Here is an 18,945-nt window from a genome sequence, read left to right on the forward strand (position 1 = left end):
CGGAGGCTTTGGCCTAGTTGCCCGGTCTCACGGTTTAGATGCTCGTATTTTTCCACTGTGCTAATAAACGTGTATTTTTGCTTGAAGCTGTACTTTTCCACAGAAACTGTTCACATGCTTATCTTAAAGTTAGTGCCAGCCTGGCATATTTTCTCTTTAATTCAAGGTCGACTTGCAGGTGCGGACTATGGAGGCTCTGAAAGTGAGCTAATTGGGAGACAATGTTGCGATTTGCGTACCCATCTCCAAGGATAATGTATGCTTAAGTAAAAGCTTGAGAACTGTCGTTTTTGATTGGTCAATTTGAAGCTAACCTATGAACCCTCCAATGGAGACCCTACTGGATTTGAACTGTTGTCTATAAAAACCAGGTGCACGAGAAGAAATTAGACCATTGCAGCCATTACCAGCTCGATACCCGCCATTTTGCAGACTTCGTAGCTATTATGGCCCACTTTGCTGCGACGCCATCTTGAGAGACTTTGATTCTTTCTCTAATCGAGAGAAAGAGACTTTAAATGATTCTTGCCCTAGAGACTTTAACTTTGATTTGTCCCTTTGCATGAAGTAGTAGTTTTACCTTGCCGCCGTGAGGCATTTGCCCCGTCCACCCCTGCCCCTTTGCCCCGTCCTATGCCGATCGAAAAGGGTACCCATGATGACCGAAGAACGGTACCTGTGAGACGAAGACTTCCTTGTATGCTGATCGTAATTGGTAAATATGAAAGGAAATTGTAAAAATTGCATTGTGTTTCTTTTAGGTAACCAACTGCTGATTTTGGTAAGAGCCCTAGATAGGAGTTTTCTAAATTAATGTTGCTAAATTGTTTTTGCATGAAGTCCCACATGCCGATGCTAATTTGAGGTTAGACGAGGTTTCCATATGTCGCACGATGCAATTTGAGATCTTGTTATGCTGACTAAATGTATGCTATTAGTTCATTACAGATTATCGTATTAGTGATTTGCATTGCCATTATCGAATGCCTTGTGATTCAAATGCTTCATAGATTGCACTTGTTTCGACGTTATGGACAGCTATTAATGTTCATTTATGTTTATCATTTGGTGTTGAGACACATCTATATCGTGCTAGCTTTGTTAATATAGGGAAATAAATTCACTAACTTTGCAATAAACTGGTGTGGTTATTCCTGACTGAAAGGTCAGGGTTCGCCGAAATGTATTCTGGATTAATTGTAAAGTGTTATGTCGTTCAAGGGGTTGCTTATGTTCGTTATTGATTATTGATTTTGATGAGATTGACCGGATTAAGAGTACAGAGAGTTCCCACTAAGTCAAAAGATTAATCGGCCTAAAGAGCGTCCAAACGTAGGTAAATTATTACTACGGACCGCTCTATCAGTAGATGGTAGCAGAGGACGGTTTCGTCTTTTGGGACCCTGTACTATTAAAGTACATGGTGTTGAATTAACGGTTACGCATTTTGAGACCCCATTCGAAAAGTTGAATTAGATTTTCTTGGATAAAACAGATTGACAAGATGATGATGGGCTAGGTCCACCGCGACTTTCCCGGGATCTCGGAGCTTGCGAATGGAGAGAACGGAGGTGTGGAATCAGCGCTGGCGGTACTAGTGATGGTGTGAGTGAAGTTAGGGTTTTGCGCTTGTACAGCTTATTGCCGCAGGGTGTGTGAAAAGGTTGCGAGGATTTTCTTTTTAAGGATAGCGGAGGTGCGACTCCGAGTGTAGAAGTAGAGAAGTCGTCGAACTTCATAGAGTTAGCGGAGGTGCGGCTCCGAGTGTGAGAGTAGGGAAGTCGTTGAACTTCATGTGAGTGTGGCGCTTTGTGCATAAAAAGGTCCACGTGGTTGTTGTTGTTGAGACGGGCCCTGCGAGGTCAAGAGACTCCGGAGTATGTTGATCCATGTTGTGGTCTGGGCGGTTTAGTAGGTTGATCGGGCGTGGTCAACGAGTCGGTACGTGTGTTAGGGAGTGAAAGAAACTTCGACTTCGGGCTTTGACAAGATTCTAAGTGCACTAGAACAGATCATTGACAAGTTGAGAGTAGGTCTGCGGGTCAGATTTGCTTGCGAATGTGGGGACTGAGAAAGACGGAATAGCGGCCAGAGGCTAGTGAAAAGTCCCGAGGCTAGTGAAAGGTCCCTAAGGTCCTGAAGCGACTGTGTTACCCTTCCTGTAGTAAACCAACAGATCTGTTTTATTTTTTTGGTAGCTCGCAATATAGGCAAGAAGTTGTTACGAAAAGAGGTGAGTGAAGGAGGACTAGCCGCGAGGCTTTGTCAGCCGCAGTGTGTGTGAGTGTGACGTCACTAAGAGCCGCGCTGGGATAGGTTGGTTGCAGAGAAGGGTCGCGCACGGATTGGACGCAGTCCGTGGGACTCGATTGGAAGGGGAAAGGCAGGTGAAGAGTATTCTGGGAATTAAAGTCACCTATTGATTACAAATTTTGTGGAATTAAAGCGACCTATTGATTATAAACTTTGTGAAATAAAAGACGAGAAAATGAAATTCCTTAAAGCATTTAGGAGTGCGATGAAGGGGGAGTCTTACATTAAAGCGAGCGTAGGAGAAGAGACGCCGCCTGAGGGTACACCAGCTTATATTGTAATGGAGGAGAAGGGGGTAGCTCCGTGCCTTTGGCTAAAGCAATGGCACAAGTTGACAGAGAAACATGGGAGCGTAGCGTTCCCGATATATGGGACATTCAATATAAAGATTTTAGAGAATTTGAGATTCACGATGTACGACATGAAGGTGCCTCCAAGGCCAGCACAGTTTGAGGCTCTAGCAATTTGGGAACTAATGGCCAGACAGCAACAGCAAAAGAAGTTCGAGACCAGGATGAGAAAGGTAGAAAAGACACTAGCGGATGCTAGGTGGGATAATGCACAGAAGGTGTGGAGGTCAGATGTATTGCAGGGGATAAAATTGTTTCCAGCAATTACTAAGGAAGGAGAGGAGACAGGGAAGAAAGCTACCTGTAAGACAGACAGAAAGTGTTCCAAGGATAGAGAGGACGAGGAAAAGTTGAGAAGAGAAGAGGAGTTAGAGGATGAGGAGTTGATAATGCAATTGCTGAACGACCGTCCACCGCCTTATGCGGAGAATGGACAAGGTCCAAGTACCAGTTCTGCCCCTCCGGCACCGGTACAGAACAGTGAAACCCAGAGTTCAGGAGCGTCATCGGGACCAAAGGACCCGAGTCTGCTGTTCACCCCGCAGATACCGCAGGTTAGGAGAATATACCCAGATGTGCCCGTGTTGAAACCGGCAGAAAATTATCAGCCGCAGATGCCAGGGTACTACAACAGTGATAACAGTGCAGGAATGATTCCAGATCCAACAGTAAGGGGAGTACAGAATGGTTACAACCCAACAATGGCACAAGCTGAATCAACTCAGTTTTTGATGCCTCAAAAGCAGATGCAGGGAGGAAACGCATATGCTCAAATGACGGGGAGCCAGATGGGCATGCCGGCAATGATGACCCATGGTGTGGGAATGAACATGCCACAGAACATGGGGAATGGACAGAACCCAGACGCGATATCCTTACCCATTACCGTAGGTCCAGCGGTACCTCTGTATAGTCAGCCTAATTCGGGTCTGAACAGTCAGGGATCAATGCTGCAGAATGGGACAGAAAGAAGGTGCATAGAAAACACTCCAGGGATAACTCCGATAGTGGCTCAGCCAACTGGGTCTGGGTCCTTGATGGAGTTTAGTCCCATATGTGCTCAGACAACACTGGTGAGGTCGAGCCCCCCACTGATAATACCTCTCACATCGAACACTGAAAAGCTGCCGCAGCCATCGATGGCAGTCGATGTGAACGCTACCCTGATGGGGGTGAATGCGCAACAGCTGACACAGTGGTTCAACAGTCTGAATTCCACACAAAATTCAGCTAGTGGGAAAGGAGAAGACTATATGAATAGGGTCAGGTTGAACATGGAAGCACAAGAATTGGTGGAAGGGACTATGGGTGTGAACAGGTTAGAGTCCTACACGGAAGAAGAGCTGAGGTATCTATGTCCCAGGATTACGAAGGAAGTGAATAAGATACATAAGAGCTTGCAGGAAGCAGCTGACAGAAACGGGGTTGACATAGACAAGACGAAACACTTGAGCAGGAGCTACAGGTTAGATTTTGGGACCACAGATTTTGAACACATGAGGTCAGCAGGCATGAAGACCCACCTTAGAGAATTGCTGCAGAGTGCACAAGTGTGGAGGTGCTTAGACAAATGGGAAAGCAGGTGGGTAAAGAGGAAGGAAAAGAGGAGGGACAGTGCTACAGAACACAATGAGAAAAGACCGCAGAGTAGTGATACAGTAACAATGTTACCAATGAGGGAGACAGCAGGGGGAAAATTAGTACATGTACCATGGCACAGAAGCGACATTCAGTCCTTTACGGACGATTTTCCCAAACTAAGAGAGAAGCCGATTGAATGGTATCAGCAGACTGATAGGTTTGTGAAGCTTGCAAAATGTCTCTGGGAAGACCTGAACACTCTCTTTGAGATTGTGGTTCCGGCGGATTTGTGGGAGGATTGCAAAAGAGCTGTAGGTTGGCCGACAAGTGAACCAGAGAGGGACAGGGAGACAGGTGCACCGTCACCTTTGGTGATGGGCTTGTACTATAAGGTGATTGAGCATTTGAAAACAAAGGTACCCGCGAAGAACGTGGATTGGCAGAAGATTGATCGAACTGCCCAAGAGACTAAAGAATCGATTCATAGTTACTATGAGAGGTTGTTGAAGGCGTTCAAGAATTACAGTGGCACGGAAACAATAGAGGCGAAAGACATGCTCCATTTTGTCTTCAGATTCGTGGAAGGGCTGAGACCAGAAATAAGCCAAATGATAAAGTCGCATTTGATTTGTTGGCAGTCTAAACCGATTGACGAAGTCTTGACTTATGCGAAATACTGTAGCGACGAAATTGAAGTGAAACAGAAAAGGCTGAAAGAGAAGGTGATGATGATGCAGCTTAAGGCAGCTCAAACAGGTTTGCAAGGTTTGCAAGGTTTGCAAGGGATGCAAGGGTTCCAACAGCAGGTACCGCAACAGCAGTTGCAGTTGCAGGGAAACATGGCGTTTCAGCCACAGGCCAGAGGCAGAGGCAGAGGAGGTTTTGTGAATAATGGTCCGGATTTGAACACTGTTGCGACGGGTGTGCAGGCAATGAAGAAGGTGATGCCGTGTCACATGTGCGGAATCGTCGGTCATTGGAAACGCGAGTGCCCGATGGTGGTGCAGGAAGGTGCAGGTGTAGGTGCAGGTGTAGGTGCAGGTACAGGTGTAGGTGTTGGTCAGCAAAACAATGATGTCAATACATTTCAGACAATGAGGGGACCGAAATTGAGAGGTCCAAGCCCAAATTTTCAGACTGTAAATCAATTGCAGGGATTACAACCTATGCAGCCACAGCAGATGCAGATGCCTCGTATGCAGATGACGCAAATGCAGCCAATGCAACAGCAGTTACCTATGGTACCTAATCAGCAAATGCAAATACCCTTGGCACCAATGAGTCAGCAGCAAGTGATGGTTCCTCCACAGGTAACGGGTCAGGTAATGAGTACAAATGGCACCGTACAACAGTTCCCATTACACAGTGAGAGTGGAATAAACAACGTATGGGAGAGTGAAAGTTCAGGAGAAGAAGGAGACTGTGTGCTTGCGGCATCCTTGGAAGTTGATCAAAGGGGTCCGTACGTAGAGGGAAAAGTAATGGGTCATCGTGTCTCATTCTTGGTTGACACGGGAGCCACACGTTCAACAGTTAAGAGCAGTGAAGTACCAAATTTGCCACTCTCAGGGAGGACAGTTCAAGTGGTGGGAGTAGCAAACAGACACCTGACGAACCCAATTACAGATCCGGTTCCAGTCAGCATCGGTAACTACCAAGGGGTACATCAGTTTGTGGTATGTGACTCAAGCCCGATAGCACTGTTAGGGAGAGACCTATTGTGCAAATTGGGTTGTTCGATCATGTGTTCGAACGAAGGAATAACAATCCAGACGAGCAGTGATGGGGAAGAAGAGGACAGTGTAGAGGGGGATGAGGTGGAAACTGTAGATGAAGAGTATCCTCTGATTTGTCTTTTCCCGATGATAACTGAAGAAGATATTCCAGCCGAATTACGGGAAACAGTCGGAAAGGAAGTGTGGGACATGACAGGGAAAGAGGTGGGATTGATGAAAGGAGTGGAACCAGTGAAAGTGGTTGTAAAGCCCAATGCAATCTTTCCCCAGACCCCACAATACCACATGCCACAAGATACCCTCATGAAAGTTGCTCAACTCATTGACGAATTTGTAAAGCAGGGGGTACTGAAAGAAGTGTTAAGCAGTCCATGTAATTCACCAATAATGGGACTAATAAAGCCGAGTGGAAAGGTCCGACTCGTGCAGGATTTGAGGAAAATAAATGACATCATAGTCAAGTGCTGCCCTGTCGTACCGAATCCAGCTGTGATAATGTTTCAAATTCCTTGCGATGCTGAATGGTTCTCAGTCATCGATTTGTCACAAGCATTCTTTTCTGTGCCTCTTCATGAGGACAGCCAATTCCTCTTTTGTTTCAAATTCCGAGACAGAGTGTATAGTTGGTGTCGAATCCCTCAAGGGTTTTCTGAGTCACCGTCAATATTCAATCAGATCTTAAAGAAAGATTTGGAAGAATTAGAATTGCCATTCGAGTCAACCCTAGTACAGTACATTGATGACTTACTGGTTGCATCAAAGACAGAGAGTAGCTGCACAGCCGATACCATTGCTCTGTTGAATCATTTGGGAAGGAATGGACATAAAGTGTCCCCTTCCAAATTACAGTTCTGTCAGAAGAAAGTGAAATACTTGGGTCACCAGATAGAGAAAGGGTCACGGAGAATAATGAAGGAAAGAATTACAAGCGTGCTTCAAATGAGTCCACCAAAGACAAGGAGGGAGGTGAGGAAGTTTTTGGGAATGGTGGGCTACTGTCGCCAGTGGATTCCCAACTTCTCGACTCTAGCGAAGCCTTTACTGAAACTGACCCAGAAGGATGCTTTGGACCAAATTGAGCTGAAAGGAGATGAGATGGATGCTTTTGTCGAATTGAAAGAATGCATGTGCAGGGCTCCAGCTTTAGGTATGCCTGATTACACAAAGCCTTTCACATTGTTTTGCCATGAACGTGATGCATGTTCTTTGTCTGTCTTGACTCAAGCCCATGGTGGCGTGAACAGACCAGTAGCGTATTTTTCAGCTACTTTGGATCCGGTTGCAGCAGCACTCCCAGGGTGTTTGCGCGCCGTAGCAGCAGTTGGTATCAGCCTCACTCAGAGTGAAGGAATAGTGATGGGACACCCAGTAACAGTCATGGTCCCTCACTCAGTTGAGATACTTTTGACCCGCTCCCGAACGCAACACATGACTGGAGCGAGACTCACAAGGTATGAAACGATAATTCTGGGCTCACCGAATGTGCAGCTGAAAAGGTGCACTACGTTGAATCCAGCAACCTTGCTTCCTGGAGAAAATGCCGAAATTGAGAACGCTGAAGACGTCGAGCATGACTGCCTTCAGGTGACTGAATTTTGCACAAAACCTCGACCGGACATCAAGGATACTAAGCTTGATGAAAATGACCAAATTCTTTTTGTTGATGGTTCATGTCTAAGAGATGGGATGGGGATTTTGAAAGCAGGATATGCTGTATGTACTGTAACAGGTGTCTTGGAAGCGGGATGGCTTCAAGGAGTCTATTCTGCACAAGTAGCAGAACTTGTAGCCCTTACCAGAGCATGTCAACTGTCTGCATTGATGAAAGTCACCATTTACACTGATAGTCAATACGGGTTTGGGATTGTGCATGACTTTGGACAACTATGGTCGCAGAGAGGTTTCCTGACTTCTTCAGGATCCCCAGTGAAGAACGGGGAGAGGATAAGGGAATTGTTACACGCCATTCAAGTGCCAGCCGAAGTTGCAGTGGTAAAGTGTAGTGCTCACACGAAAGGACAGGACTATGTATCTCTAGGAAATGCATATGCGGATCAAGTCGCAAGATTTTGTGCCTTGAACTGTATATTACTGAGAGATGAATGGAACTCAATAAGTGAGCCAGAACTCGAACCAGCTGAAGCATTTGCCTTGAAGGTTGTAGATACAATAGATGAACTAAAAGCATTACAAAATAATGTCAGGGAGGATGAAAGAGATTCCTGGATTAAATCACAATGTATAAAGAGACAAGACGAGTTATGGGTTTCACATGAAGGAAAATATGTTTTGCCAAATGGTCTCTTATCGCAGCTTGCGCGGTTCTATCATGGGCAAGCTCACCTAGGGAGAGATGCCATGATAAGATTGTTCAAAACTGACTGGTTTAACCCCAGATTTCGTCAAGCTGCAGAAGCAGTTTGCCATCGATGTGTCACTTGCCAGCAGATGAACCCAGGAAAGGGAACAGTTGTGAACGCGAGTCACATTGGTAGGGCAAGCGGACCTTTTAGTCGAATGCAGATGGACTTCATTGAGATGCCTGTGCATGGGGGTCTGAAATATGTGCTCGTGATTGTGTGCATTTTTAGTCACTGGATTGAGGCATACCCCACACGTAGAAACGACAGCCTTACAGTTGCCAAGCTATTGTTGAGGGAGTTAATACCACGTTTCGGATTCCCGATCTCTTTAGAATCAGATAGGGGAAGTCACTTCAATAACGAGGTGATAAAGTTACTTTGCGAAGCGCTGAACATTGAGCAAAAGCTGCACTGTAGCTATCGCCCTGAAGCCTCAGGACTGGTGGAGCAGATGAATGGTACGCTGAAATCGAGAATGGCAAAAATATGTGCATCGACAAATTTGAAATGGCCTGACGCACTGCCCTTAGTGCTAATGTCAATGAGAAACACTCCTGATAGAAAAACTGGATTGTCTCCGCATGAAATTCTCATGGGCAGGGCTATGAGACTTCCTGCAGTTCCCGCAAACATGCTTTTGAATATTACAGATGATATGGTGTTAGACTACTGCAAAGGACTGGCTGACGTGGTTCGCTCTTTCTCTCACCAGGTGGAAGCAACCACCTTGCCACCGATCCAAGGTCCAGGACACGCACTGAAAGCAGGTGACTGGGTCGTGGTAAAGAAGCACGTGAGAAAGTCGTGTCTGGAACCCCGTTGGAAAGGCCCTTTCCAAGTGATCCTGACGACAACTACCGCTGTGAAGTGTGCGGGGGTTCCCAACTGGATTCACGCCAGTCACACAAAGAAGGTGTTGTGTCCCACAGATGAGGAAGTTGAAGCGCTGAAACTACCAGTGCCTGATAAAGCAGTGCCGAGTGCTGAGACAGAACAAAAGCGAACTGAAAGCGAACAGGCAGAAGCAGGAGAGAAAGAGATATTCTCCGACGACGAAGACACCAACTCACTTGGGGGAGACCAAGGGGAAAGTTCAGACAGCGACGAAGAAGCTGAAGGTGACAAAGAACCTGAAGCAGCTGAGGGTAGCAAAAAGCCTGAAGCAGCTGAAGGTGACAAGGAGCCTGAAGCAGCTGAAAGTGATAAAGAGCCTGAAGAAAGTAACGGTGACGAAGGGCTCGAAAAAGTTGAAAGGGCAGGAGAGCCTGATCAGAGGAGGGCTTTCCCAGAAGCAGACGATACAGAAAAAGAAAAAGAGAACGTGATCAATTCCCCGGAAGAAGGGGATAAGGGAGAAAAGAACGAAAAGGTTCAAGCCTCCACAGAAAAGATCGCAGGTCCATCAAATGGACATGGTGCAAAGAGAAGACTAAGTATCTCACCGATAAAAGAGAAGGGTAAAGAAAGTTTGAACGACGGAGGAAGGCCAAAAGTGAAAGAGAAAAGAAAGGAAGTGACGTTTGTGGAACAATCGTCAAGTGAAGAAAAAGACTTGACAAAAGAGGAGAGTACCAGCGAAGCAGAATCGAAAAGAGAAGCAAAATTGAAAAGAAAAAGGATACCAAATAGGAGATATTCCGGTCCTGAATGGGCATATGCAGTCAATGATGATTGGACTGACGAGTTTGTATCTCTAAGCATCGAGAACGAAGAAGAAGAAGAGATACCAATAGAAAAGAAAAGTTTCATAGACTCTGTCGATTGAAAGAGTAGTAAATGATATTGCTTGTTATAATCTAACGTGAAAGAAACAACAAGCTGAGACATTGTTAAACAGAATGAGACATTTGCTAAACTGATAAAGACTGAGTTATTGCCGAATTGAGACAAATGCTGCTAACCGATAAGTGACTGGCCTTTTGAAGAAGACGGTGTGAACATTGCGCTTGTTCAGCTTTGTAACTGAATTGCTAAATAGTTTCTTTTATAGGTGCTTCTAGCTCTCTGATTCTATACAGATCATGACTAGGTACGCTACGCAAAATAATAGAAAGAAATATTGTAAATACGTGTGTATAGGCTTGATAATTACATGTATAATAATAATAATGGCAATTGTGATTGGAATGCATGGAAAGGGTGAAAGTGAGAATATCGAGGCTTCTACTATTGCTCCTGTTACTGTCACTGAACTAACACCATTGAAAAGACTAGCATTGGATGAGAGGCTCTTGCACGATAAGAAAGAGCTTTCGTATAACGTTTTCTATCGCTTACTAACAGAGTATGTTGAGACTATGGATGCGAAGGATTGTTATGTGTGTACACAGATACCGACATCAGTAAAGGAAGGGGTAACTTATCACCACATGCCTCTTACATATGGGATTACGTGTAGTATAGTAATGTCTAGGTTTTATGGTCAAACTAACATACAGTATTTTTACTCAAATTATGATGTTACCTTTGCTTATGTTCCTATAATAGCACAGCTTAGCCAGATTGCTAAAGATTGGGATGCTAAAATAATGAGGGAATTTTTCGAGCCAATGCAACCTTTTGAAACGGCTCATGCTCATAGGGAGAACCTTACTTGCTCAGTCTCTGCTGTAGAAATAAGCTTTTTAGATCGCACAGATGATAGAAGGGCACAAATGAATGCGAAATTAGAAAAGGAGCTAAGCAAGAGGACTTCAGTAGATAATTATGATTTTGCTGCTATAAAGACACAGGGGAAAATAGCTTTAGATGCTTGGCATGTAGGGAAATTTTGTATATATCGAGGAGAATCTTATTATGACAACATTTTTGTAGGAGCGAGTGAATGCAAACATACGTTTATTTTTAAGGCCAAATGGACATTCATGATGAACGGACTTGACCCTGTCATTCCAGGTGTATATTACATTTGTGGGCATAATGCTTATTATCGTCTTCCAAAGGGATGGTGGGGGAGATGTTATTTGGGTATAGTGTTCCCAAAGGTTTATCAACTGGATGACGTATCGATGATTCAAAAGACATCTGGATCCCATCGTATCCAGAAAAGAGAGACCGCAGCTGCTGTGGTAGGTGATATATTTGGAGCCATGATTCCTTCATTGGGAGTTGTGTTGAATTCCATCAAGATACGAAAGTTGTCTACTATAGTGGATAACATGTTGACAAAGTTTTCAGGTGCTATAATCCTGATAGATGCTGAACTTGCAGCGGAAAGAGCTATGACTCTTCAAAATAGGCTTGCTTTAGACATTCTTTTAGCAAAGGATGGGGGCATTTGCAAAATGATTGGTGCACGTCACTGTTGTACCTATATACCTGATAATAGTGTGAAGATTAAAACTATGCTTGCTAATCTAACAAAAGAAAGTGCAGATTTGAAGGAATTGAAAGAACCAGGAGTGTGGGAGAAGGTTGGAAAGGGACTTGCTTCAGTGGGACATTGGATTGGGGGAATTTGGAATGGAATATTATTGAAAATAATAGAAGGAATATTAATAGTAATAATTTGTGTGTTTGGAATTTGGGGAATAAAAAGGGGAATAATAATGATTATGGAAAGAATTAAAAGAAGAAAAGAAGAGAAAATTATGAAAAGAATGGCAGAAGAATACAAAGCGCAAACTAAGGGTACTAAAAGGAAAAGGGAACTGACAGAATTTTAATGGAATAAAATTTGTGGGCATGATTTGTGTGATGACAAGTAGTCATCAGAGGAGGGATTGATGAAGCAGAAAATGAAGGTTTTGATTTATTAACGCTTAAACGTAGTGCTGAAATAATCATGTGTGACATTAACCGAATTAATAAAGATTGTACGGGGACAAAATGTGCCCTCAGAGTAGTTTGCCATCATTTATACGTGTGCTTTATATAACGTGGTGAATTAGAATTGCACTAATCCGACATAATCATAAACGTGTGCTACGATTTGCTTGTTTGAAATGTTTTAGCTTAGCATTACTTTAGCGGAGGCTTTGGCCTAGTTGCCCGGTCTCACGGTTTAGATGCTCGTATTTTTCCACTGTGCTAATAAACGTGTATTTTTGCTTGAAGCTGTACTTTTCCACAGAAACTGTTCACATGCTTATCTTAAAGTTAGTGCCAGCCTGGCATATTTTCTCTTTAATTCAAGGTCGACTTGCAGGTGCGGACAATGGAGGCTCTGAAAGTGAGCTAATTGGGAGACAATGTTGCGATTTGCGTACCCATCTCCAAGGATAATGTATGCTTAAGTAAAAGCTTGAGAACTGTCGTTTTTGATTGGTCAATTTGAAGCTAACCTATGAACCCTCCAATGGAGACCCTACTGGATTTGAACTGTTGTCTATAAAAACCAGGTGCACGAGAAGAAATTAGACCATTGCAGCCATTACCAGCTCGATACCCGCCATTTTGCAGACTTCGTAGCTATTATGGCCCACTTTGCTGCGACGCCATCTTGAGAGACTTTGATTCTTTCTCTAATCGAGAGAAAGAGACTTTAAATGATTCTTGCCCTAGAGACTTTAACTTTGATTTGTCCCTTTGCATGAAGTAGTAGTTTTACCTTGCCGCCGTGAGGCATTTGCCCCGTCCACCCCTGCCCCTTTGCCCCGTCCTATGCCGATCGAAAAGGGTACCCATGATGACCGAAGAACGGTACCTGTGAGACGAAGACTTCCTTGTATGCTGATCGTAATTGGTAAATATGAAAGGAAATTGTAAAAATTGCATTGTGTTTCTTTTAGGTAACCAACTGCTGATTTTGGTAAGAGCCCTAGATAGGAGTTTTCTAAATTAATGTTGCTAAATTGTTTTTGCATGAAGTCCCACATGCCGATGCTAATTTGAGGTTAGACGAGGTTTCCATATGTCGCACGATGCAATTTGAGATCTTGTTATGCTGACTAAATGTATGCTATTAGTTCATTACAGATTATCGTATTAGTGATTTGCATTGCCATTATCGAATGCCTTGTGATTCAAATGCTTCATAGATTGCACTTGTTTCGACGTTATGGACAGCTATTAATGTTTATTTATGTTTATCATTTGGTGTTGAGACACATCTATATCGTGCTAGCTTTGTTAATATAGGGAAATAAATTCACTAACTTTGCAATAAACTGGTGTGGTTATTCCTGACTGAAAGGTCAGGGTTCGCCGAAATATATTCTGGATTAATTGTAAAGTGTTATGTCGTTCAAGGGGTTGCTTATGTTCGTCATTGATTATTGATTTTGATGAGATTGACCGGATTAAGAGTACAGAGAGTTCCCACTAAGTCAAAAGATTAATCGGCCTAAAGAGCGTCCTACAGCAGTTTGTCTCTCTGCATTGATAAGTATTTATTAGAAGGGAAATTTTAACTTGAACTGAGAAACATTCCTGTCCCCACACTGATAACACTGCTAGTAGTGAACTACGAGTCAAGTCATGGATCATGTGTACCTTACATGTGGTCCAGATTCCTATTTCAGCAAGACTAGCATTATAGGCTATTTAACCAAACACAACAGAAATGTTTATACGGCACACATCCTTATCTCGCGTTTTGAATGTACTCTTATATGTGATAAAGAACAAAAAGGTGGCTATGTGAAATTGTTTGCCAATGATCACACAGTTTGGTTAAACAGGGAAGCTGGGATTGACCCCAGGTTTTCTGGTGTCACCCTATGCAATTCAGCCACTTGATGGTATCTCCTTCTGGCATCAAACTCTAATAATGTGTCTCTAATTATTGGAGTTTGTGATTAGAGTACAGGTGACACCATGACAGACAGAATCCACATTTTATTTTTAGGAAGTTTTAGATAGCCCAAACTTGCCCAAGAACATAAGAGTGCTTCACAAGAGACACAGACGTTTTTATTTTTCAGCACAGTAAGATTTGTTGGGATTCACAGGATGCGGAGTCAAGGTTAAGATTTAAACCTAGTTCCCTAGTTCCCTAGTTCCCTATGTTATATGATCGGCAACTGTAGTCACTAAGCAAAATCATCTCCCATAAAAGCCTGGCTCATTTTGGGCTTCAAGTTCCAAGCGGACCTCAAGTTGAGCCAGAGCCAGCTGTCTTAGACAGCTGGGTGGAGAGCAAGCACAGACTTCCAGGGCCTGAAGGAGTGCCAGCCAGAAGTCTATCCAATCCAGGTGCTTCTCTCATGCTGGTTAATAACATGAGAGCAGCATCTGGATTAGTTAGGGGAGCTCGACTTTCACTGATGCCAGAGCATACTGCAGATTCAGAAGGTGGGCACAGAGTAGGATGTGCAGCCCTGGGTAAGTACCATTTATTTTATTTATTCCAAATTTTATTGTAGTCGTTTTTTGGACTTTTGGAGGGAGGAATTGTTTTGTTTTGGGCTTTTGCAGGGGTGGTGTCTTATGGCTTTCGAAGGCAGGGGAGTGTTTTATTTTGGGCTTTTGGGAAGCGGTGGGGGACTTTGCTTGCCCCACCACGTTCAAAGGGTACCAGCCGCCCCTGTGGACAGCTCAACGAATACCGAGTAAATTTGGGTTAGATGTTTGGTTGCCTTAATGAACCCACTTTAGCTTGGACATCTCCTATAGTAATGAATATGGAAGTTTGTTTGAAGACTTAGGAGACCATCCTACTTGCAGCTATGAAAATGTTTCAATGTCCTACTGAGGATGACTTGTGAAATATTTGGCAAGGTGGAATGTACGTTTTGCTCGATTTGGTTCCATTTCGTCGATTTGCACCTGAAAGTACTTGGGTGAAAGAATTCAAATGGCTCTTGCTCTTTCAAAGGTATTTTATTGGTAAAAGTAAACATTAGTAAATAACAACATACCTGACCAGACTAAATAAAGAGAACTTTCCAACCACCCCACCCCCAATCTTGCCTTAGTGGGATAACAAAAAGAACACTGCACTACATGCAGTACATTTCATTTGCTCTCGCTTAGTTCATTGAAGCCTCGCTCTTGTCAATTCAGAATCAAGCTAGCCATTAGAGTACAGGTTTTGCAACCAGTTTCAGCGATCTGAAACATCTCAGGTATCTCAAAATAATTGTATTGTTGGACAAGTATTCGACTAAGAGACGCCATGTCGTTCCATATTTTAATTCCCAAATCATGAAGACCCCACATTAATTTTTCCATCCCTAGCAATGCCCATAATTTACTCACCCATTCGTATATTGTCGGTATCACAACTGATTTCCATTTGTGTGCAATCGGCTGCTTTGGCGCTAGAATAATAGTAGGAACTCTCCGATGAGTATTATTGAGACATTCATACTCTGTGAGTCGCATATTTAATACAAATATGAAAGGATCTGGTCTTATAGGGTAGGTCAGCACCCCTTTCACGTGACTAAGAATCTTCTTCCAGATGGCTTGCATGCAGGTGCAAGACCACCATACATGTATATCATCTCTTTCATGGTCACATTCCCTCCAGCACAGACCCATTTTCTCTATGGGAACATCACTTTCAACTTCATTGGTGTAGTATGCCATAGTGCCATGTGTTTTTGCATGGATTCTCCAGTCAGTACATATCTACATGTCTGCCCAAATTTTCTGTCATTGACACATCGGGCTTTCTTCTTTAAAAATACTTAGTGGCTTCTCATATGCCCACTGGATATTACTTCCATAAGTATTGAGTAAATGCTTGACACTAGTACTTCAGGTGATGTGAAGGTGCAAAATAGGTTTTCCCACTTCATTAGAGACCTAATTGGCACTTCTCTAATCAAGTGTATTGTCCAGTGCCTCAAAGTCCAGTAACGCGCACAATCAGTCTCTCCAGCCTTAAGCTCCTTAAATGAGATTTTTTTAATGAGGTTTGAAAGAAGAGATCGAGAATGATTTAGTTCATTTGTAGGATCCTACTTCACTTTCTAAATTAATTGATTTAGTGCTGATGATTGAACATCATTACAGGAAAGACGAAATAACGTAGGAAGTCCAGTGAGAGCTTTTCTAATTTCACTATAGTTTTTCTATTTGGTCAACTCGTTGTTTCCAAAAAACTATTGCCTACGGAATAACTTTTCGCCAGAGAATTAAAAGGAATGCCAGTGATGCTGGACATATAGTTCAGATTTGTTCCAAACAACCTCAAAAAAATGTAGGAAGAACCTTATTTCTTGTGAGAGAGAAGAAAACAGAAGGTTATTCTACTCCTGGTACCGAGTCCTCTGTGAACAAAAATTAACAACAATTTGTTTATTTGATCAAATACAATAAGAACTGAGGAATTGAAAGTTAAAATGCATCTGCATTGCTGAATAGTGGTGCCTGTGGAATGTTTATGGATCTTGGCCACTAATAATAATATTCCCACGAGTGTTAAAAGGAGTTCTTTTGAAGTGATTCAAACTGCTATGGGTTCACCAATAACTTCAGGTCTGGTCTGAGTGGCCTTGGCCATTGCATGTCTCTTTTGGAGATCATACGGTTTTGCTTCCCTTTGACATTATTACCCCTCCTAAGTGTGCAGTGATATTTAGAAAACATTGGTTAAAGAGGCACAATCTTCAGTTCCTCTACTAGAACATTATTTTTGCCTTCACGGTTCTGTCGCAGTCATTGTTATGCTTCAGAAAGTTACTGGTCCTCAATGATGAGATAAAGATTTTGCATCAAACTTAATTTTAGCAGATCTGTCTATGGTGCCACTTCAGTACTATACATTGTCTTCAGTGTTTGCTAAGCAGAAAGTATGCTCACTTCCTCCTCAAAAGGATTATTGATTGTGCGATACCAACTGTCCCTGGTTCTGTTGTTCATTTCTGGTGCATTCATTCCTATCAGAAAAAAGAGAAGGAGATGCTGAAGTCTTACTTGCATAGACAAGTCACATAATTGACTCATGGTACCATCTTCTTCAACAGCTGGGGCACCATTTTTTGTCCCAAAAAGGACAAAGATCTTCAATATTGTATTGATTACAATGGTTTGAATCAGGTTACAGTTAAGGATCGTTATTCTTTTCCTCTCATAAAGAACATTCTAGAATGTTCATTGAAGGAGTATGAATCTTCACTAACCTTGATTTGAAGGTGCTCATCTTCTGTGGTTAAAGTACAGGGTCCGGCCCAGCCAGCCCAATTCCAAACTGATGTGACGTGATGTACATTCCAAGATGACGCAGATGTGTGAAGTTGAGGAGTCTACCTGAGGACCATTGCACCATCATGGCTCCCAAGACATTATATCTATGTGTTTGGGGTGACATCTTGGCTGTTTAAATTTGAGGGGCCAATCAACCTTTCTATCTAACTATCTATATAAATATTTCTTTATCTAATACACATATGCACACACATGTATACACAAATACAAGTTCACACCTGCTTCCTTACATTCCTTGGCATCCACTGCCCTGCTTCCCTCACTGATTAACACCATATATTGTTCCTGCAGCCTACCTTTGGCTATGATGGTGTGAGGTTAGGGGAAAGCAGCCACAGGATGATGGGAGTTTATGAAGGCTCAAGAAGCATTTGTTTTCTGAGTCTCAGTGTAGTCCCATTACTGGGCCTACCTGAGAAAGGACTACAGCTCTCTGTATCCTAAAACAGTGGTTCCCAACATTTTGACTTTCGTGGACCCCCACTTTATCATTATTTGAACCCCGGGACCCCCACTGAATCATTAGTAGAATCTTGGGATCCCCCATTGAGTCATTACTGGAAGCCGGGGACTCAGACCTAAACAATGTCTATGATTTGAACCCCCCAAAAATACACTAAAAATACAAACATTCCATTAAACGCATATACTAATGATAATACATTTTATTTAATTTGCAAACAAATAAAATAAAAACATATTTTTTTAAAATTTTAGTAGGAAGGCTGGAGCTTTTACAAATTCAATTGAAGCCACACATCGTCCATACTGTATTCTGTTTGATGCACCTGCAGTGCTTCCACAAACCAATCTGAGGATACTAATTTAAATTTTAGCCTCTAATTTCAAATTCCTTGATAATTTGAACATGTTTAATTGTACATTTAGACACTTTATTTGTATACACTTTATTAATCTGTTTATATTAGTTTATTTTGTAAGCTGTAACGGACCCCCTGAGGAGGCCTCTCAGACCCCAGGGGTCTCCGGACCACAGGTTGTGAATCACTGTCCTAAAACTCCCAGGTAAGCCAGGTGCTAAGGTTCACGGGGGGACTACAAAGAGTAAGTGTGGTTGAAGGGGAAAGTGTGGGTCAGTACGGTGGAGATAGGCTGTGGCTGATTGGCATCTTCTGCTCTAAGTTGTCCAGGTTCCTGCCTTCACCTCCTTAGTGGCTGAGAATGACAGACACAGCTCTACAGGGGAGGAAATATGACACATTGCCAGTGCTCATAACGAGAACTTGCAGTGCCTTCAGATCTGTTAAAGCTTCTTCCCTCCCTTTTCATACTACAACATGCAGAGTATGATATGGTTGGAGGGTGAGCTATGTACCTCAGAAGAATGATTTTGTATTCAAAATTTGTTTTATTCACATGTGTACTTCTATTTTGTTTACTTCATTTTCCTCTTTCACCTTTTTCTCTTCCCAGTTTGTGATTTCAATGTTAATGGGCTGTTTTCTTTAAGTGTTCTTCTACAGTTTTCTCATCTGTTGACTTCAT

Source organism: Pleurodeles waltl, chromosome 6, assembly GCF_031143425.1.
Source record: "Pleurodeles waltl isolate 20211129_DDA chromosome 6, aPleWal1.hap1.20221129, whole genome shotgun sequence".
NCBI lineage: Eukaryota > Metazoa > Chordata > Amphibia > Caudata > Salamandridae > Pleurodeles > Pleurodeles waltl.